Below are 13176 nucleotides of genomic sequence, written 5' to 3' on the forward strand. Positions count from 1 at the left end.
AGAGCTCTTTTAGGATTCTTTAAGGATTTTTTAAAAGTTCTTTGGGATTTTTAGAGGTGTTTTAGGGGCATTTTAAAAGTAGGGTATTTTTAGTGTATTCTGAGGCTATTTTTAGGTTTCTGTGGGGTGTTTAGGACACTTTGAAAACTAGGGCTTTTTTAGGGAATTGATAGGCTTTTTTTAGGGTCCTTTCAGGGCATGACAGAGGCTGAGGGGTACTGTGGGGGCTTGAGGGTGGCAGAGGCTGGGAGCTGAGGGAAGAGCAGGGAGAGGGCACAGTGGGTGGCAGGGGCAGCTGGAGGGTGACACTGAGAAGCTGGGGGCTGAGGAGCAAAGAAGAGGGATTAAGGGTGACACACAGGAGCTGAGGGGCAGCTGAGAGGGGCCTCGAGGGGCACAGGGGGGGCTTGAGGGTGACAGACGGAGCCTGAGGGGCATAGGGGGGGCTTGAGGGTGACAGACAGAGCCTGAGGGCTGCTTGGCAAAAGGAAAAGGGTTGGTGTTCAGGGGCCTGTGGCCTGGAGGGGCCGGCTGGCTCCTGAAATTCCGCAATACGCAGGATCTTTCCCAGACCCAAGCTGGCACCAGTGGCAACTCGGGCTGGTTTGACAGTGCCAAGTGGCTCCTGCAATCTGCCATCAGTAACCTGGTATGGTGAGTTTTGCTTGCCAGGGAAAAGGGCTGGTGTTTGTGTTCGCGGGCCTGTGGCCCGGAGTGGCCTGCTGCCTGCCGAAATTCCACTTTGTGAAATATGCCTCCCAGAGCCAAGCTGTCACCAGTGCCAACTCCAGGTACTTTGATAGTGCCAAGCGCCTCCTGCTGCTTTGCGGAGATAATCAAAACTCCACAACTTTTGTGAAAGTTGTAAAGCCAGTATATTTATTATTACAGCGCCGGATGTGTGTGGGAATCATTCCCCTAAAATGACATGCATACCTCTGGGAACTTCAGGTCCCTTTTTATCCCCCTCTCAAATACATGTGCATACAATTTCACAATAGGTCCATGCATATTCATTTTTACATATTTTGCGTGACATTTGCTGCTAATTCTTTATCAGAAAGAATTCCTAGGTCAGGTTGACCTGCTCTCACAGCAGTCTCTCTGTATCCCCCCCTTATCTCTGTCCTTCTTCACTGAAGCAGTTTCTCTGAGCCTAGGCTTTGCAGTCAGGCTAAATAGCTATGTTTTCTAACCACAGACTCAACTCAAAAATGTACATTTCACCTAAATCAAAATGGATTTGTACCCTGGAAAATTTCCACTCTGCCTCACTACAAACTGCCATCAGGAACCTGGGCTGGTGAGTTTTATTTGCCAGGGAAAAGGGCCAGTGCTGGTGTTCAGGGGCCCGTGGCCCAGAGCGGCCGGCTGCACGCTAAAAATTGTGCATTGTGCCAAATATCTCCCGGACCCAAGGTGCCACCATCGCAAAGTCAGGCTGCCTTGTGAGTCTTAATTGCCTCCTGCAAACCTTCCCCAGCTGTCCCTCATTGTCAAGGGTTTTGATTGAGGGAAAAATTTCTCTTTTTTCATTGCTGGAGGGATTTAAATTGAGGAGAACCCTTCTTTTAACAATATTTTTGGAGAATAAATTAAAGGGTAGAATTGGTTTATTTGCCATTTTATCAGTTTCACTGGAGCTAACTGCCCTGGTTTCTCATTTTTACAGGTTCACTTGAAGGAAGCTCTGTCTTTTTCAGCATTTTAAGGATTTAAATATTCATTTCTGGGCACTTCTTTCTGTGCCTTTGGAGCAGCTATCTCAGAGAAGGGTGAGCCTGGCATATATCTAACCCTTACTTTGCCCAGGAGGTTTTTTTTAACTTATTTTTGTTTATAATGCACCTAGTCCTAATTAGGAGTCTCAAGGAGACTTGGACTATATACATCATTAGTATTCTTCTCCACCCTACTTAGTGACACGTGATGTACTACTTAGTAATCACCAAGGAACATTTATGTCAGTTAACAGCAAATAACCCAATTTATCTTTATAAAGTTTTACGTCTTAACAGTTTTCTGTTCTTCGACTCCAAGTAGCGGATGCAAAAAAGAAAGCGCTGTTATTTTCCCAAAGAGTTTTCTTCTACAACAAGCCCTTACTCACCTTGAATTTGAGTCAGAGGAGCCAAACAGTAGCAGCTGCTCTGAGGGCTTTTATACCCGGTGGGATGAGCCCCCTCCCTTTTCCCGGGCATCATGGGAAGGAGAGGTGGGCACCATCAGGGGTATATTAACCCCAGCTTTTGCTGAGGGGGTTCATTCCTTCTCTGGGATGTGTGGGGATCAGAGCTCTCCTCTCATTTCAGCAAAGAGGCTCTTTCAGCTTATCCCAGTGTGTTTTCAGTAGGTGTTTCTGGGCATCTCAAGCAACAGAGGCTTGGAAGATACTATGAAGAAAACAGCATAGAATACAGGGAGTATTTAAGTTCATGATTTTGGGTTTTGTGTTTAGGGGTGGTGAAGTGCATTTGCAATTTCAGGTTTTGTTCTTATTTTGTTTTGTATTTTCTTTTAGGAGGACTGCAGCTTCCAGAAATTCCAGGTTGTGTCAAGTACAATACTTTTTTTCAGCAGATTCATCGTGTCACAGGAAGTGTCTGCCCAGTGTTAAAGATGATGTTTGAGAGATTGAGGCTTTTGGTGAGTTAAGGATGTGATTAGGAAAGGGAGGGTGAGCAGGTATCTGGTTAGGAGTTATTGGGGGGGGCGGGTGTTGAAGGCAGCAGGGTGAGAAAGGGTGTTTATTTGAGGCCCCCCCAAGGCTTTTCAGAAGCCAAGCAGAGGCATTCACATGTCTTACAGCACACAAGGTCGTCCACTACACTCACAGGAATGCCATTTCACTTTGCCTTTCTCTAACCCCGGTGGCACTCATAATAATGGGCACAGCCTTGGAATCAGGATGAAGCTGGAGCCTGAAGGCCCCAGGCACACTCAGGAGAGGGCAAGTAGCTGACTTCAGTTTTGGTTTTCTTTATTGTAGCTGACCGAGAGGCTAACAGGCGATCACGGGGCCCTCTGAGGCAGACTCATTTCAGGTGCAACGTGGACCCTCATCACCGATCATCCAAAAGATAAGTCGGGGGCCACGGCCTGGAGACGGGACAATGGGAGAGTAGTGGGTTGGGAGTTCTTGGGACAGATTTAAAAATTAGCAGAGGGAAAGGCAATCTTCTCCAAGGGGCCTCTTAGGACAGCTAAAGGGAGAGGCTCTACTTTTGATGGCAGCTTTCAGGCGGGCAGCGCAGAACAGTTCCGGTCCACGTCGTGTTGTCCGGTGTGCCGTGTTACCTAGTGTGTCTTTGGGGTCCCTTTTCCCCTCGAGACCCTCACCACAAGCATGATGTGTTGTGTTTGTTGTCCCCCTGTTTGTCACGTTCCGTGTCACGGGTGTCTGCACGTATTTGTGCCGGAGCTGCTCTGCTCTGCCCTGCCGCATAGCCTGGTGCAAGAGGACAAGTCCCAGGGACTTGCAGTTTGTGGGGTGTTGCCAGACTCTAGATGATATTCCTAGATAGACAGAAGATGTTTGGAGCTGTGAAGTTATCCTGCAGCCCTTTGACTTTTGTCCTCACTTTCTTTCAGACGCAGAAGGATAAAATCCAGGGCAAAATCCATCCACCCATCCTGGGTGAGGAGGTTCCCCCGAGCAGGTCAGACACTGTTTGTCTCTGCAGGGGGAGTGTAAAGTGTGACTCTGTTACAGCACTGCTCTTTTTCTTTTTAGGAGGTAAAGCTGGATATCAGCAGTCAAGGTGAGGTGGGCAAGGTGGGCATTGAGTAGCGTACAGAAGCAGTTGTTATTGCTCAAGTCTCGCTTTCCGGTGCAACTCTAAGCATCTGTTCCTGGTTCTGCGCTTTAGGCAATCCACTCGGAGTACTCCGAGCCCCAGTCACCAACCGGCCGACGCGCCAGGTGTGCCGCTCTCCTGAGCGCTGCAGAAGTACCACGGGACTCGTCAATGAAGCCTCTGCCCTTTCTATTTAAAGGTGTCACCAGGGTAGCCTTCAGCAATGGCCAAGGAGTTGTGGTGAGTCGGGGAAGTAGGGAGGAGGAGCGAGGGTCCGCTCAGGTTTCCGCAATGCCACATGACCTCGTCTCCTCTTACCCCAGGCTTACCCCGTGACAATGGCATCAGCCTTGGAGTGCGGCCGAAGCGTGCGGCCCCAGGAGCCGGGCATTCTTAGGAGCGAGGTGAGTGGCAGAATTGTTGGGCTTTGGCCAGTGTGCTGCAGAGATCATGCATTGATATTTGGATTTCTTTCACGTAGCTGACTAAGAAACAACAGGAAGTCGTTGAACAACAGTGCCAGCAGGAATTTCTGAGACGTCAAGGCCGCCTTCTTTTGTACATGACCTGGACCGGCATCCCCAGATGCCTGAGAGATAAGTAGAGGGCTATGACCCACAGAGGGGATGAAAGCGGGGCGCAGGGTAGGGACCCACCGGGAGGGGTTTTTGAGTCCCTGTTGGAGATGGGGGTGTCCATGAAGTGGCCCCTTAGGCCCCATAGAAGCAAAGTCTCACTTTTGAGGACAGAACTGAGGTGTGCAGGGCAGAGCAGTCTCGGTGTGTATCGTGTCCCTTGTCTATTTTCTATTGTGTGTTGTTTGGGTATCTCATGTCTTTTACCTTAGCCCTATGAGGGGCCTGTCAGAAATCCTTGCATCATTGTTAGCATCTGTGCTCTCTGCATTCCTTGGCCTGGCACCAATGCCATTGACCTTTGGACTCGGGAGCTCAGACAGGCATCAGACTCTCTTGTCTCTTTAGAAGCATCCGGTCAGATGTCTTTTCAGGTCTTGTTATGAGCTGTATGGACAGCTCTGCCCCGCCAGGATCCATTATGGCGGACTAGGACTCGAAAGAATGTGAGGGCAGGTAGAGGCTTCTGGCCGTAGGATTCTCAGGCATCCATCTTTGCAGTTCTTGGAATAAATCATTCAGTTTAGCATCTTCTTCCTCCAGGGTTCTCTGAGCCTCATCAGCCCACCACCAGTCTCATCTCAGTCACCTCCTTTTGCATTCTCTCAGACCTCGCAGCCATTTTCCTTGCCAGGAGATTTCTGTCCGTGTCGTGTCCCCGTTGTCTGTCACGTCCTGTCCTATGTCACGGGTGTCAGCACACATTTGTTCCGGAGCTGCTCTGCCCTGCTGCATAGCCCGGTGCAATAGGAGAAGTCCCGGGGACTTGAAGTTTGTAATGTGGGGTGTAGTTGGACTCTAGACGGGATTTGTAGATGGACACAAGATATCTGGAGCTCTTAAGAGCCAAACTGTTGCAGGATAAGTTGTCCTAACTTTTTTTTTCAGATTCTGATGGATTAAATCTGTGCCAGAGGACCCCATCCCGGGTAAGGGGATTCCCCTGAGCAGGTGAGGCACCATTTGTCTTTGCAGCAGAAGTGTAAATGGTGACTCTTTTGCAGTACTGTTCTTTGTCTTTTTTTTTTTTTTTAGGAAGTAAGTCTGGATACCAGCAGTCAAGGTGAGCAGTGGAGAGAAGTAGTTGTTATTGCTCCGGTCTCAATTTCTGGTGTAGCTCTAAGCTTCCGTTCTCGTTCATGCACTTTAGGCAATCCACTCGGAGTATGCCGAGCCTCAGTCACCAACCGGCCGATGCACCGGGTTTCCTGCACGTGTGAGCCCTGTGGATGCATTACAGGACCTGGTGATGAAGCCCTGAACCTTTCTATTCAAAGGTGCCATCCAGGTGGCCTTGGGCACCTGCCAAGGAGTTGCGGCGAGTCGGGGAAGTAGGGAGGAGGAGCGAGGGTCCCCTCAGGTTTCAGCCATGCCAAATCACCCCGTCTCCTCTTAACCCAGGTGTGCCCTGTGACGACGGCCTCGGTCTCCGAGCATGCCCGAAGCGTGCGGCCCGAGCAGCTGAGCGTTCTTAGGAGAACGGTGAGTAGCAGACTTGTGGGATTTTGGCCGATGGGCTGCTGAGATCAGGCACTGATGTTTGGTTTTCTTTAATATAGCTGTCTGAGAGACACCAGCCTGGTGCCAGCAGGACCTTCCCAGCTGCCGAGGTGGCCTTCCTTTGCACCTGAGACCGGCATCCCTAGCTGTGCGAGAGATAAGTAGAGGGCTATGACCCACAGAGGGGGTGAAAGCAGGGTGCTGGTTTGAGAATTACTGGGAGGGGTTTTTGATTCTGCTTTGGAGGTGGGGGTGTCTCCATGAAGCGGCCCCATAAAAGCCAAGTCTCACTTTTGATCACAGTGCTGAGGTGTGCAGGGCAGAGCAGTCCCGGTGTGTATCGTGTCCCTTGTCTATTGTGTGTTGTTTGGGTATCTCATGTCTTTTACCTTAGCCCTATGCGGGGCCTGTCAGAAACCCTGGCATCGTTGTTATCGTCTGTGCTCTCTGCATTCCTTGACCAGGCCATAGATCTTTCCACTTGGGAGCTCAGATAGGCATCAGACTCTCTTGTCTCTTTAGAAGCATCCGATCGGGTGTCTTTTCAGGTCTTGTTCTGAGCTGTATGGACAGCTCTGCCCCGCCAGGATCCATTATGGCGGACTAGGACTCGAAAGAATGTGAGGGCAGGTAGAGGCTTCTGGCCGTAGGATTCTCAGGCATCCATCTTTGCAGTTCTTGGAATAAATCATTCGGTTTAGCATCTTCTTCCTCCAGGATTCTCTGAGCCTCATCAGCTCACCATCGGTCTCACCTCGGTCATCTTCTTTTGCATTCTCTCAGTCCTCGCAGCCATTTTCCTTGCCAGGAGATTTCTGTCCGTGTTGTGTCCCCGTTGTCTGTCACGTCCTGTCCTATGTCACGGGTGTCAGCACACATTTGTTCCGGAGCTGCTCTGCCCTGCTGCATAGCCCGGTGCAATAGGAGAAGTCCCGGGGACTTGAAGTTTATAATGTGGGGTGTAGTTGGACTCTAGATGGGATTTGTAGATGGACACAAAATATCTTGAGCTTTTAAGTTCTCCTGCAGCCCTTTGACTTTCGTCCTTTCTTTCAGATGCAGAAGGATAAAATCCAGGGCCAAGCACCCCATCCCAGGAAGGGGATTCCCCCCAGCAGGTCAGTCACTGTTTGTCTCTGTAGAGGATGCATAAATGTTGGCTGTTACAGCCATGTTCTTTGTCTCTCTTTTTAGGAAGTCAAGGCCGAGAGCAGCAGTCAAGGCCGAGTGGGCGAGGTGAGCCTTGAGTAGTGTACAGAAGCAGTTGTTATTGCTGAAGTCTCAGTTTCTGGTGCAGCTCTAAGCATCTCCACTTTTTTTTTTTTTTTGTTTTTTTAGGTGGTCCACGTGCAATCTATCCTGGCTGAGCATGCCCGTGCCAGGTGGGCGCAAGCTTAAGGTATTGGTGTGGCATACTTGTCAGGATAGGGAGATGTTGTGTTTTCACAGAATCTCAGCATGCTTTTCCGCTTTGTTTCATTCCAGGTGCTGTCGCTGCCCTAGGCATGCCAAGGAACAGAGGAGGGCAGGTGAGTCGGGGTTTAGTCAGGCTGACTCCTAGGTGAGCATTATGCAGCAGCATGCCAAGTGTGTATTTATTCTTATTACAGGTATCTTCTGGGCACCCTCTGGAGTCAAATCAAGATTTGAGGTGAGCTGGGGCAGTCGTGTGGAGTACTCCCGGGAATTACTGTTTTTGAGGGCAATAGTCACCTTTTCTGTTTTGTCTTAGGTACCCTGAGGAGGCTCGTAGCCAAAGCTTGGAAACGGCAGCACCAAGGCACACATGGAGCACGTCTCAATGTCCACGTCTGACCGAGGATGGATTTTGACCGCTCTTCTTCCAAAAGCTAAGTGTCGGGGCCAGTGGCTGGGAGAAGGGGAAAAACCTTTACTATCACAGTAGGCAATCAGTTGTCAGCTTAGCAGAGAGGTCTGTAGGGGCCTGGGCTCTCTGGAAGTAAAGGGAGAGGGTTTCCCCTCAGCCTCACCAGAGCCTTTGCCGGGCAGGGCAGTTCCAACCCATCTCCACATTCTCGGGAACTTTGCGTCGTCTGCCTTCCTCGACTCGCCGTCGTCACGGATCTTTCCCCCGAGGAGCTCGCCTTCAGGTCCGGAGCTATCGCCATGGTCACCCGGCAGTCCGCTTCCTTCTCTAGGCTTGTTGAGCCTCTCGAGCATCCTCTTAACTACTTTGGCACTAACTTCTTTTAACGAGTTACATTTCGTCATCACGTGCCATCGTCATAGGGCTTCCTTTCCTTTGGCATCATCAGCCTCTGGCTCATCTTGCGCTAGGAATCTTGGGTCCCTAAGGGGAAAGTGCCAGGCAGTTGCCACTTGTCTCTGTGTTATGTTATGTGTCTGTGTTATGTAGTCTGTGTCCGTTGTCTTCCACGTCATAGACCTTTGTTACGTCTCGATGCTTTATCGGCACTATTCTGTGCCACATAGGCCGTCTTCTACTCACATTCCTTTCCGGATATCCCTTATTCTGGTATTTTTACATTTTTACTCTTTGAGACAGGAATGTCTCAAAGGGAGATGTTCTCATCCATCTTCCTTCTCACTACCGGCTTTGGTAGTGCCTTTTTTTCCATGCCATTCTCTTGGACTGCTAGAGGGAGTGTCTTACACCCTCCTCACGTGACTGCAGTAGTTCTATAGGTTCCATCTTCTCAAAAGGTATAGGACTCAAGAATTAATCTTCCAGCGAGTTATCTCAAGTCCTGGCTTATGTTGTATGTACCTATGTTGGCTTGTGTTGTATGTGCCTACACTGTGTGTACCCCTGCTGGCTTGTGTTGTATGTACCTACACTCTATGTACGCTTGCACTGTATGCATCGACTTATATTGTTGTGTGTACTTAGATTGTGCCGCTTATGATTGGAGCTGCCCTGCCCAGGCACATAGTCACAGTTAGGTAGAAGAGTTATAAAAACTTTACTGTTCATCTGTCTTTAATGGGGTTTTGGGTAGAAAATTTATCGGTCAGAGGGGGGACAAGTCCTAGCTGTCAGCCACTCGTTGACCGCTTCCTGTTGTCTCACAGGTCCCCGAGGCAACCGATTTTCCCCAGAATCTACCATTTGACGTCGAGGAGCGGCAGCCAGAAGATGCGTGGAAGCGCGTTCTTCAGTGTCTTGAGTAAGGGCCGCAGCGAGCGTGTAAGTGGGAAGAGTGTGTGTGAGAGCATGTGTCTGTGTCTGTCTGCGTCTGCTCGTCTCTGTGTGTGTCAGTGTATGCTGACTGGATTTAAACTTGTGTGTGTGATGCTTTTCAAGTTTTTCACTCTGTGCCCCGAGGGTACTGAGGGCACCTGGGCTGGCGGGGAGACACTCTCTGTGCCCCAAGGGTGCTGAGGGCACCTGGGCTGGGGGGAGACACTCTCTGTGCCCCGAGGGTACTGAGGGCACCTGGGCTGGCGGGGAGACACTCTCTGTGCCCCGAGGGTACTGAGGGCACCTGGGCTGGTCACCTTTGCAGCAGAAGAGACACCAGAGACATTGGTAGAAGATAAAAGGCTGACTCTTAGCAGGGGTTAATCCAAGGTTTTATTAGGAGTCCCTGCATCTCAGGGGGCTGCCGAGAGCCCCGGGAGCTGTGCCAAGGTTACATTTAAAGGGAAGTGGAAACTAAAAGTAGATAACATCCTACCAACCATTAAGTGACCCTAAGGGATGGATGCTGGGGGATAGACATATAGGACAGTGTATGGGGCAAGGCCTGGGGGGCTGACTCCTAGCCTCTGACTAATCACTCGACACTTGGACCGAAACTTCTGCATGGAGGGGATGGGAGGCTGAGTGATTGACAGAGAGACAGGGTGGGGGTTTGGGGATGATCTCATCCCAGGAGAGGGATAACACAGGTAAAGGGAGGGGGGGGGTACAGTTCGGGATAAACCATTTGGGAAAAATATGGGGATACAAAACAAAATGACTTCAAAGTATTATAAAGTATAAAAATGCACTACAGCAGGTTTGGGCAGCACCAAATAAAATAAAATGCTTTAAAAATAGAAAAAAAAATTAAAATAACAAAATTAATTTAAATTAAATGAAAAACAAAATAAAAACTGTAAAGTGCTGTAAAGTGCCGTAAAAGTACCATAAAAGGTAGTGCCGTAATGCAAGACCCTGAAACACCACCACAATCACCAGCTTGAGTTGGTCTGGACAAAACCAAATAAAATACAATAAAAAGCTTTAAAAATAGAAAAATTAAAATTAAAAATTAAATATTAAAAAAAAAAAAAAGAAAAAGCTTTAAAAATAGAAAAAGTAAAAATAAAAGTTAAATACAAAATAAAATTAAAAAAATAAAATTAATGAAAAATAAATGAAAAACAAAATAAAAACTGTAAAGTGCTGTAAAGTGCCGTAAAAGTACCATAAAAGGTAGTGCTGTAATGCAAGACCCTGAAACACCACCACAATCACCAGCTTGAGTTGGTCTGGACAGCACCAAATAAAAATAAATAAAAAGATTTAAAAATAGAAAAATTAAAAATAAAAATTAAAAAAGAAATAAAATTAAAAAAATAAAAGGTAAAAAAAATAGAAAAATTAAAACGAAAAATTAAAAAAAAAATTTGAAAAATAAAATAAAATGCTTTAAAAATAGAAAAATTAAAAATAAAAATTAAATAAAAAATAAAAAAAATAAAATAAAAAGTTTTAAAAATAAAAAATTAAAAATAAAAATTAAATAAAAAAAATTTAAAAAAGCTAAAAATTAGAAAAATTAAAACGAAAAATTACATAAAAAATAAAAATAAGAAAACAAAATAAAAAGCTTTAAAAATAGAAAAATTAAAAATAAAAATTAATTTTAAAAAATGCTTTAAAAATAGAAAAATAAAAAATAAAACCAGAATAAAAATTAAAAAAATTTAAAAATGCGTTAAAAATAGAAAGATTAAAAATAAAAATTAAATAAGAAATAAAATTAAAAAAATAAAAAGGTAAAAAAATAGAAAAATTAAAACGAAAAATTAAATAAAAAATTTTAAAAATAAAATGCTTTAAAAATAGAAAAATAAAAAAAAATAAAAACTGAATAAAAAAAAATAAATAGCTAAAAAAAAAACAATTTAAACGAATATTTAAATAAAAAAAGAAATTAAAAAAATAAAATAAAAAGCTGTAAAATAGAAAGATTAAAAATAAAAATTAATGCTAAAAATTAAATAAAAATAAAATTTAAAAAATACAAAATAAAAATAAAAAACAAAATAAAAAGCTTTAAAAATAGAAAAATTAAAAATAAAAATTAAATAAAAAATAAAATTAAAAATAAAAAAAAAAGCTTTAAGAATAGAACAGTTAAAAATAAAAATTAAATATAAAATAACAATAAGAAAAAAAATAAAAAGCTTTAAAAATAGAAAAATTAAAAAGAAATTTAAATTTAAAAAAAAGCTTTAAAAATAGAAAAATTAAAAATAAAAATTAAGTTAAAAAATTAAAAAATAATAAAAAAGCTTTAAAAATAAAAAAAATTAAAAATAGAATTTAAATTAAAAAAAGCTAAAAAAATAGAAAATATAAAACGAAAAATTAAATAAAAGATAAAATTACAAAATAAAATAAAATGCTTTAAAAGTAGAAAAATTAAATAAAAGATAAAATTATAAAATAAAATAAAATGCTTTAAAACTAGAAAAATTAAAAATAAAAATTAAATTAAAAATAAAATAAAAAAATGCTTTAAAAATAGAAAAATTAAAAATAACAACTGAATAAAAAATAAAAAAAGCTAAAAAAATTAGAAAAATTTAAACTAAAAACTAAATAAAAAATAAAATAAAAAGCTTTAAAAATAGGAAAAATAAAAAATAAAAATTAAATTTAAAAAATTAAATAAAAAAAATAAAATTAATTAAAAATTAATGAAAATCAAAATGAAAGCCGTAAAATGCTGTAAAGTACCTTAAAATTTCTATAAAGGGTAGTGCCGTAAAGCCGGACTGTCGCAAAACTGTCGTAAAGCGCGACTGTCGCAAAAGGTGCCGTAAAGCGCGACTGTCGCAAAAGGTGCCGTAAAGCGCGACTGTCGTAAAAGGTGCCGTAAAGCGCGACTGTCGCAAAACTGCCGTAAAGCGCGACTGTCGTAAAACTGCCGTAAAGCGCGACTGTCGTAAAAGGTGCCGTAAAGCGCGACTGTCGTAAAAGGTGCCGTAAAGCGCGACTGTCGCAAAACTGCCGTAAAGCGCGACTGTCGTAAAAGGTGCCGTAAAGCGCGACTGTCGTAAAACTGCCGTAAAGCGCGACTGTCGTAAAAGGTGCCGTAAAGCGCGACTGTCGTAAAAGGTGCCGTAAAGCGCGACTGTCGCAAAACTGCCGTAAAGCGCGACTGTCGTAAAAGGTGCCGTAAAGCGCGACTGTCGTAAAACTGCCGTAAAGCGCGACTGTCGTAAAAGGTGCCGTAAAGCGCGACTGTCGTAAAAGGTGCCGTAAAGCGCGACTGTCGCAAAACTGCCGTAAAGCGCGACTGTCGTAAAAGGTGCCGTAAAGCGCGACTGTCGTAAAACTGCCGTAAAGCGCGACTGTCGTAAAAGGTGCCGTAAAGCGCGACTGTCGTAAAAGGTGCCGTAAAGCGCGACTGTCGTAAAACTGCCGTAAAGCGCGACTGTCGCAAAAAGGTGCCGTAAAGCGCGACTGCCGTAAAAACTGCCGTAAAGCGCGACTGTCGCAAAAGGTGCCGTAAAGCGCGACTGTCGTAAAAGGTGCCGTAAAGCGCGACTGCCGTAAAAACTGCCGTAAAGCGCGACTGTCGCAAAAGGTGCCGTAAAGCGCGACATCCGCGCATTACGGCACCTTTTACGACAGTCGCGCTCTACGGCACTACCTTTTATGGAACGTTAATGGTACTTTACAGCACTTTATGGATTTTATTTTGTTTTTCATTATTTTTAAATTAATTTTATTTTAAATTTTATTTTTATTGAATTTTTATTTTTAATTTTTCCATTTTTACATCTTTTTTATTTTTTAAATTTTATTTTATCTTTAATTTTTATTTTTAATTTTTCTATTTTTAAAGCTTTATATTTTATTTAATTTTATTTTTATCTTTAATTTTTAGTTTTAATTTTTCTATTTCTTTTATTTTGTAATTTTATTTTTTATTTAATTTTTATTTTTGATTTTTTATATTTTAAAGCTTTTTATTTTATTTTTTAATTTTATTTTTTTGTTTTAATTTTTTTATTTTTAAAGCATTCATTTTTTTAAATTT

General features: G+C 43.6%; 1 long non-coding RNA gene across 1 annotated transcript; it reads left to right on the plus strand.

The window, feature by feature from the left end:
• The first annotated feature begins 7160 nt into the window (after nt 1-7160).
• LOC139600948 (uncharacterized) lies at nt 7161-9798 on the plus strand. The gene is made up of 3 exons (XR_011682734.1): nt 7161-7461; nt 7543-7583; nt 7665-9798. It is a non-coding gene; the product is annotated as an uncharacterized lncRNA (long non-coding RNA).
• The last annotated feature ends 3378 nt before the right edge of the window (nt 9799-13176 follow it).

This window comes from Agelaius tricolor, unplaced genomic scaffold (assembly GCF_023055355.1).
Source record: "Agelaius tricolor isolate 1412-34295 unplaced genomic scaffold, bAgeTri1.0.p SCAF_29, whole genome shotgun sequence".
NCBI lineage: Eukaryota > Metazoa > Chordata > Aves > Passeriformes > Icteridae > Agelaius > Agelaius tricolor.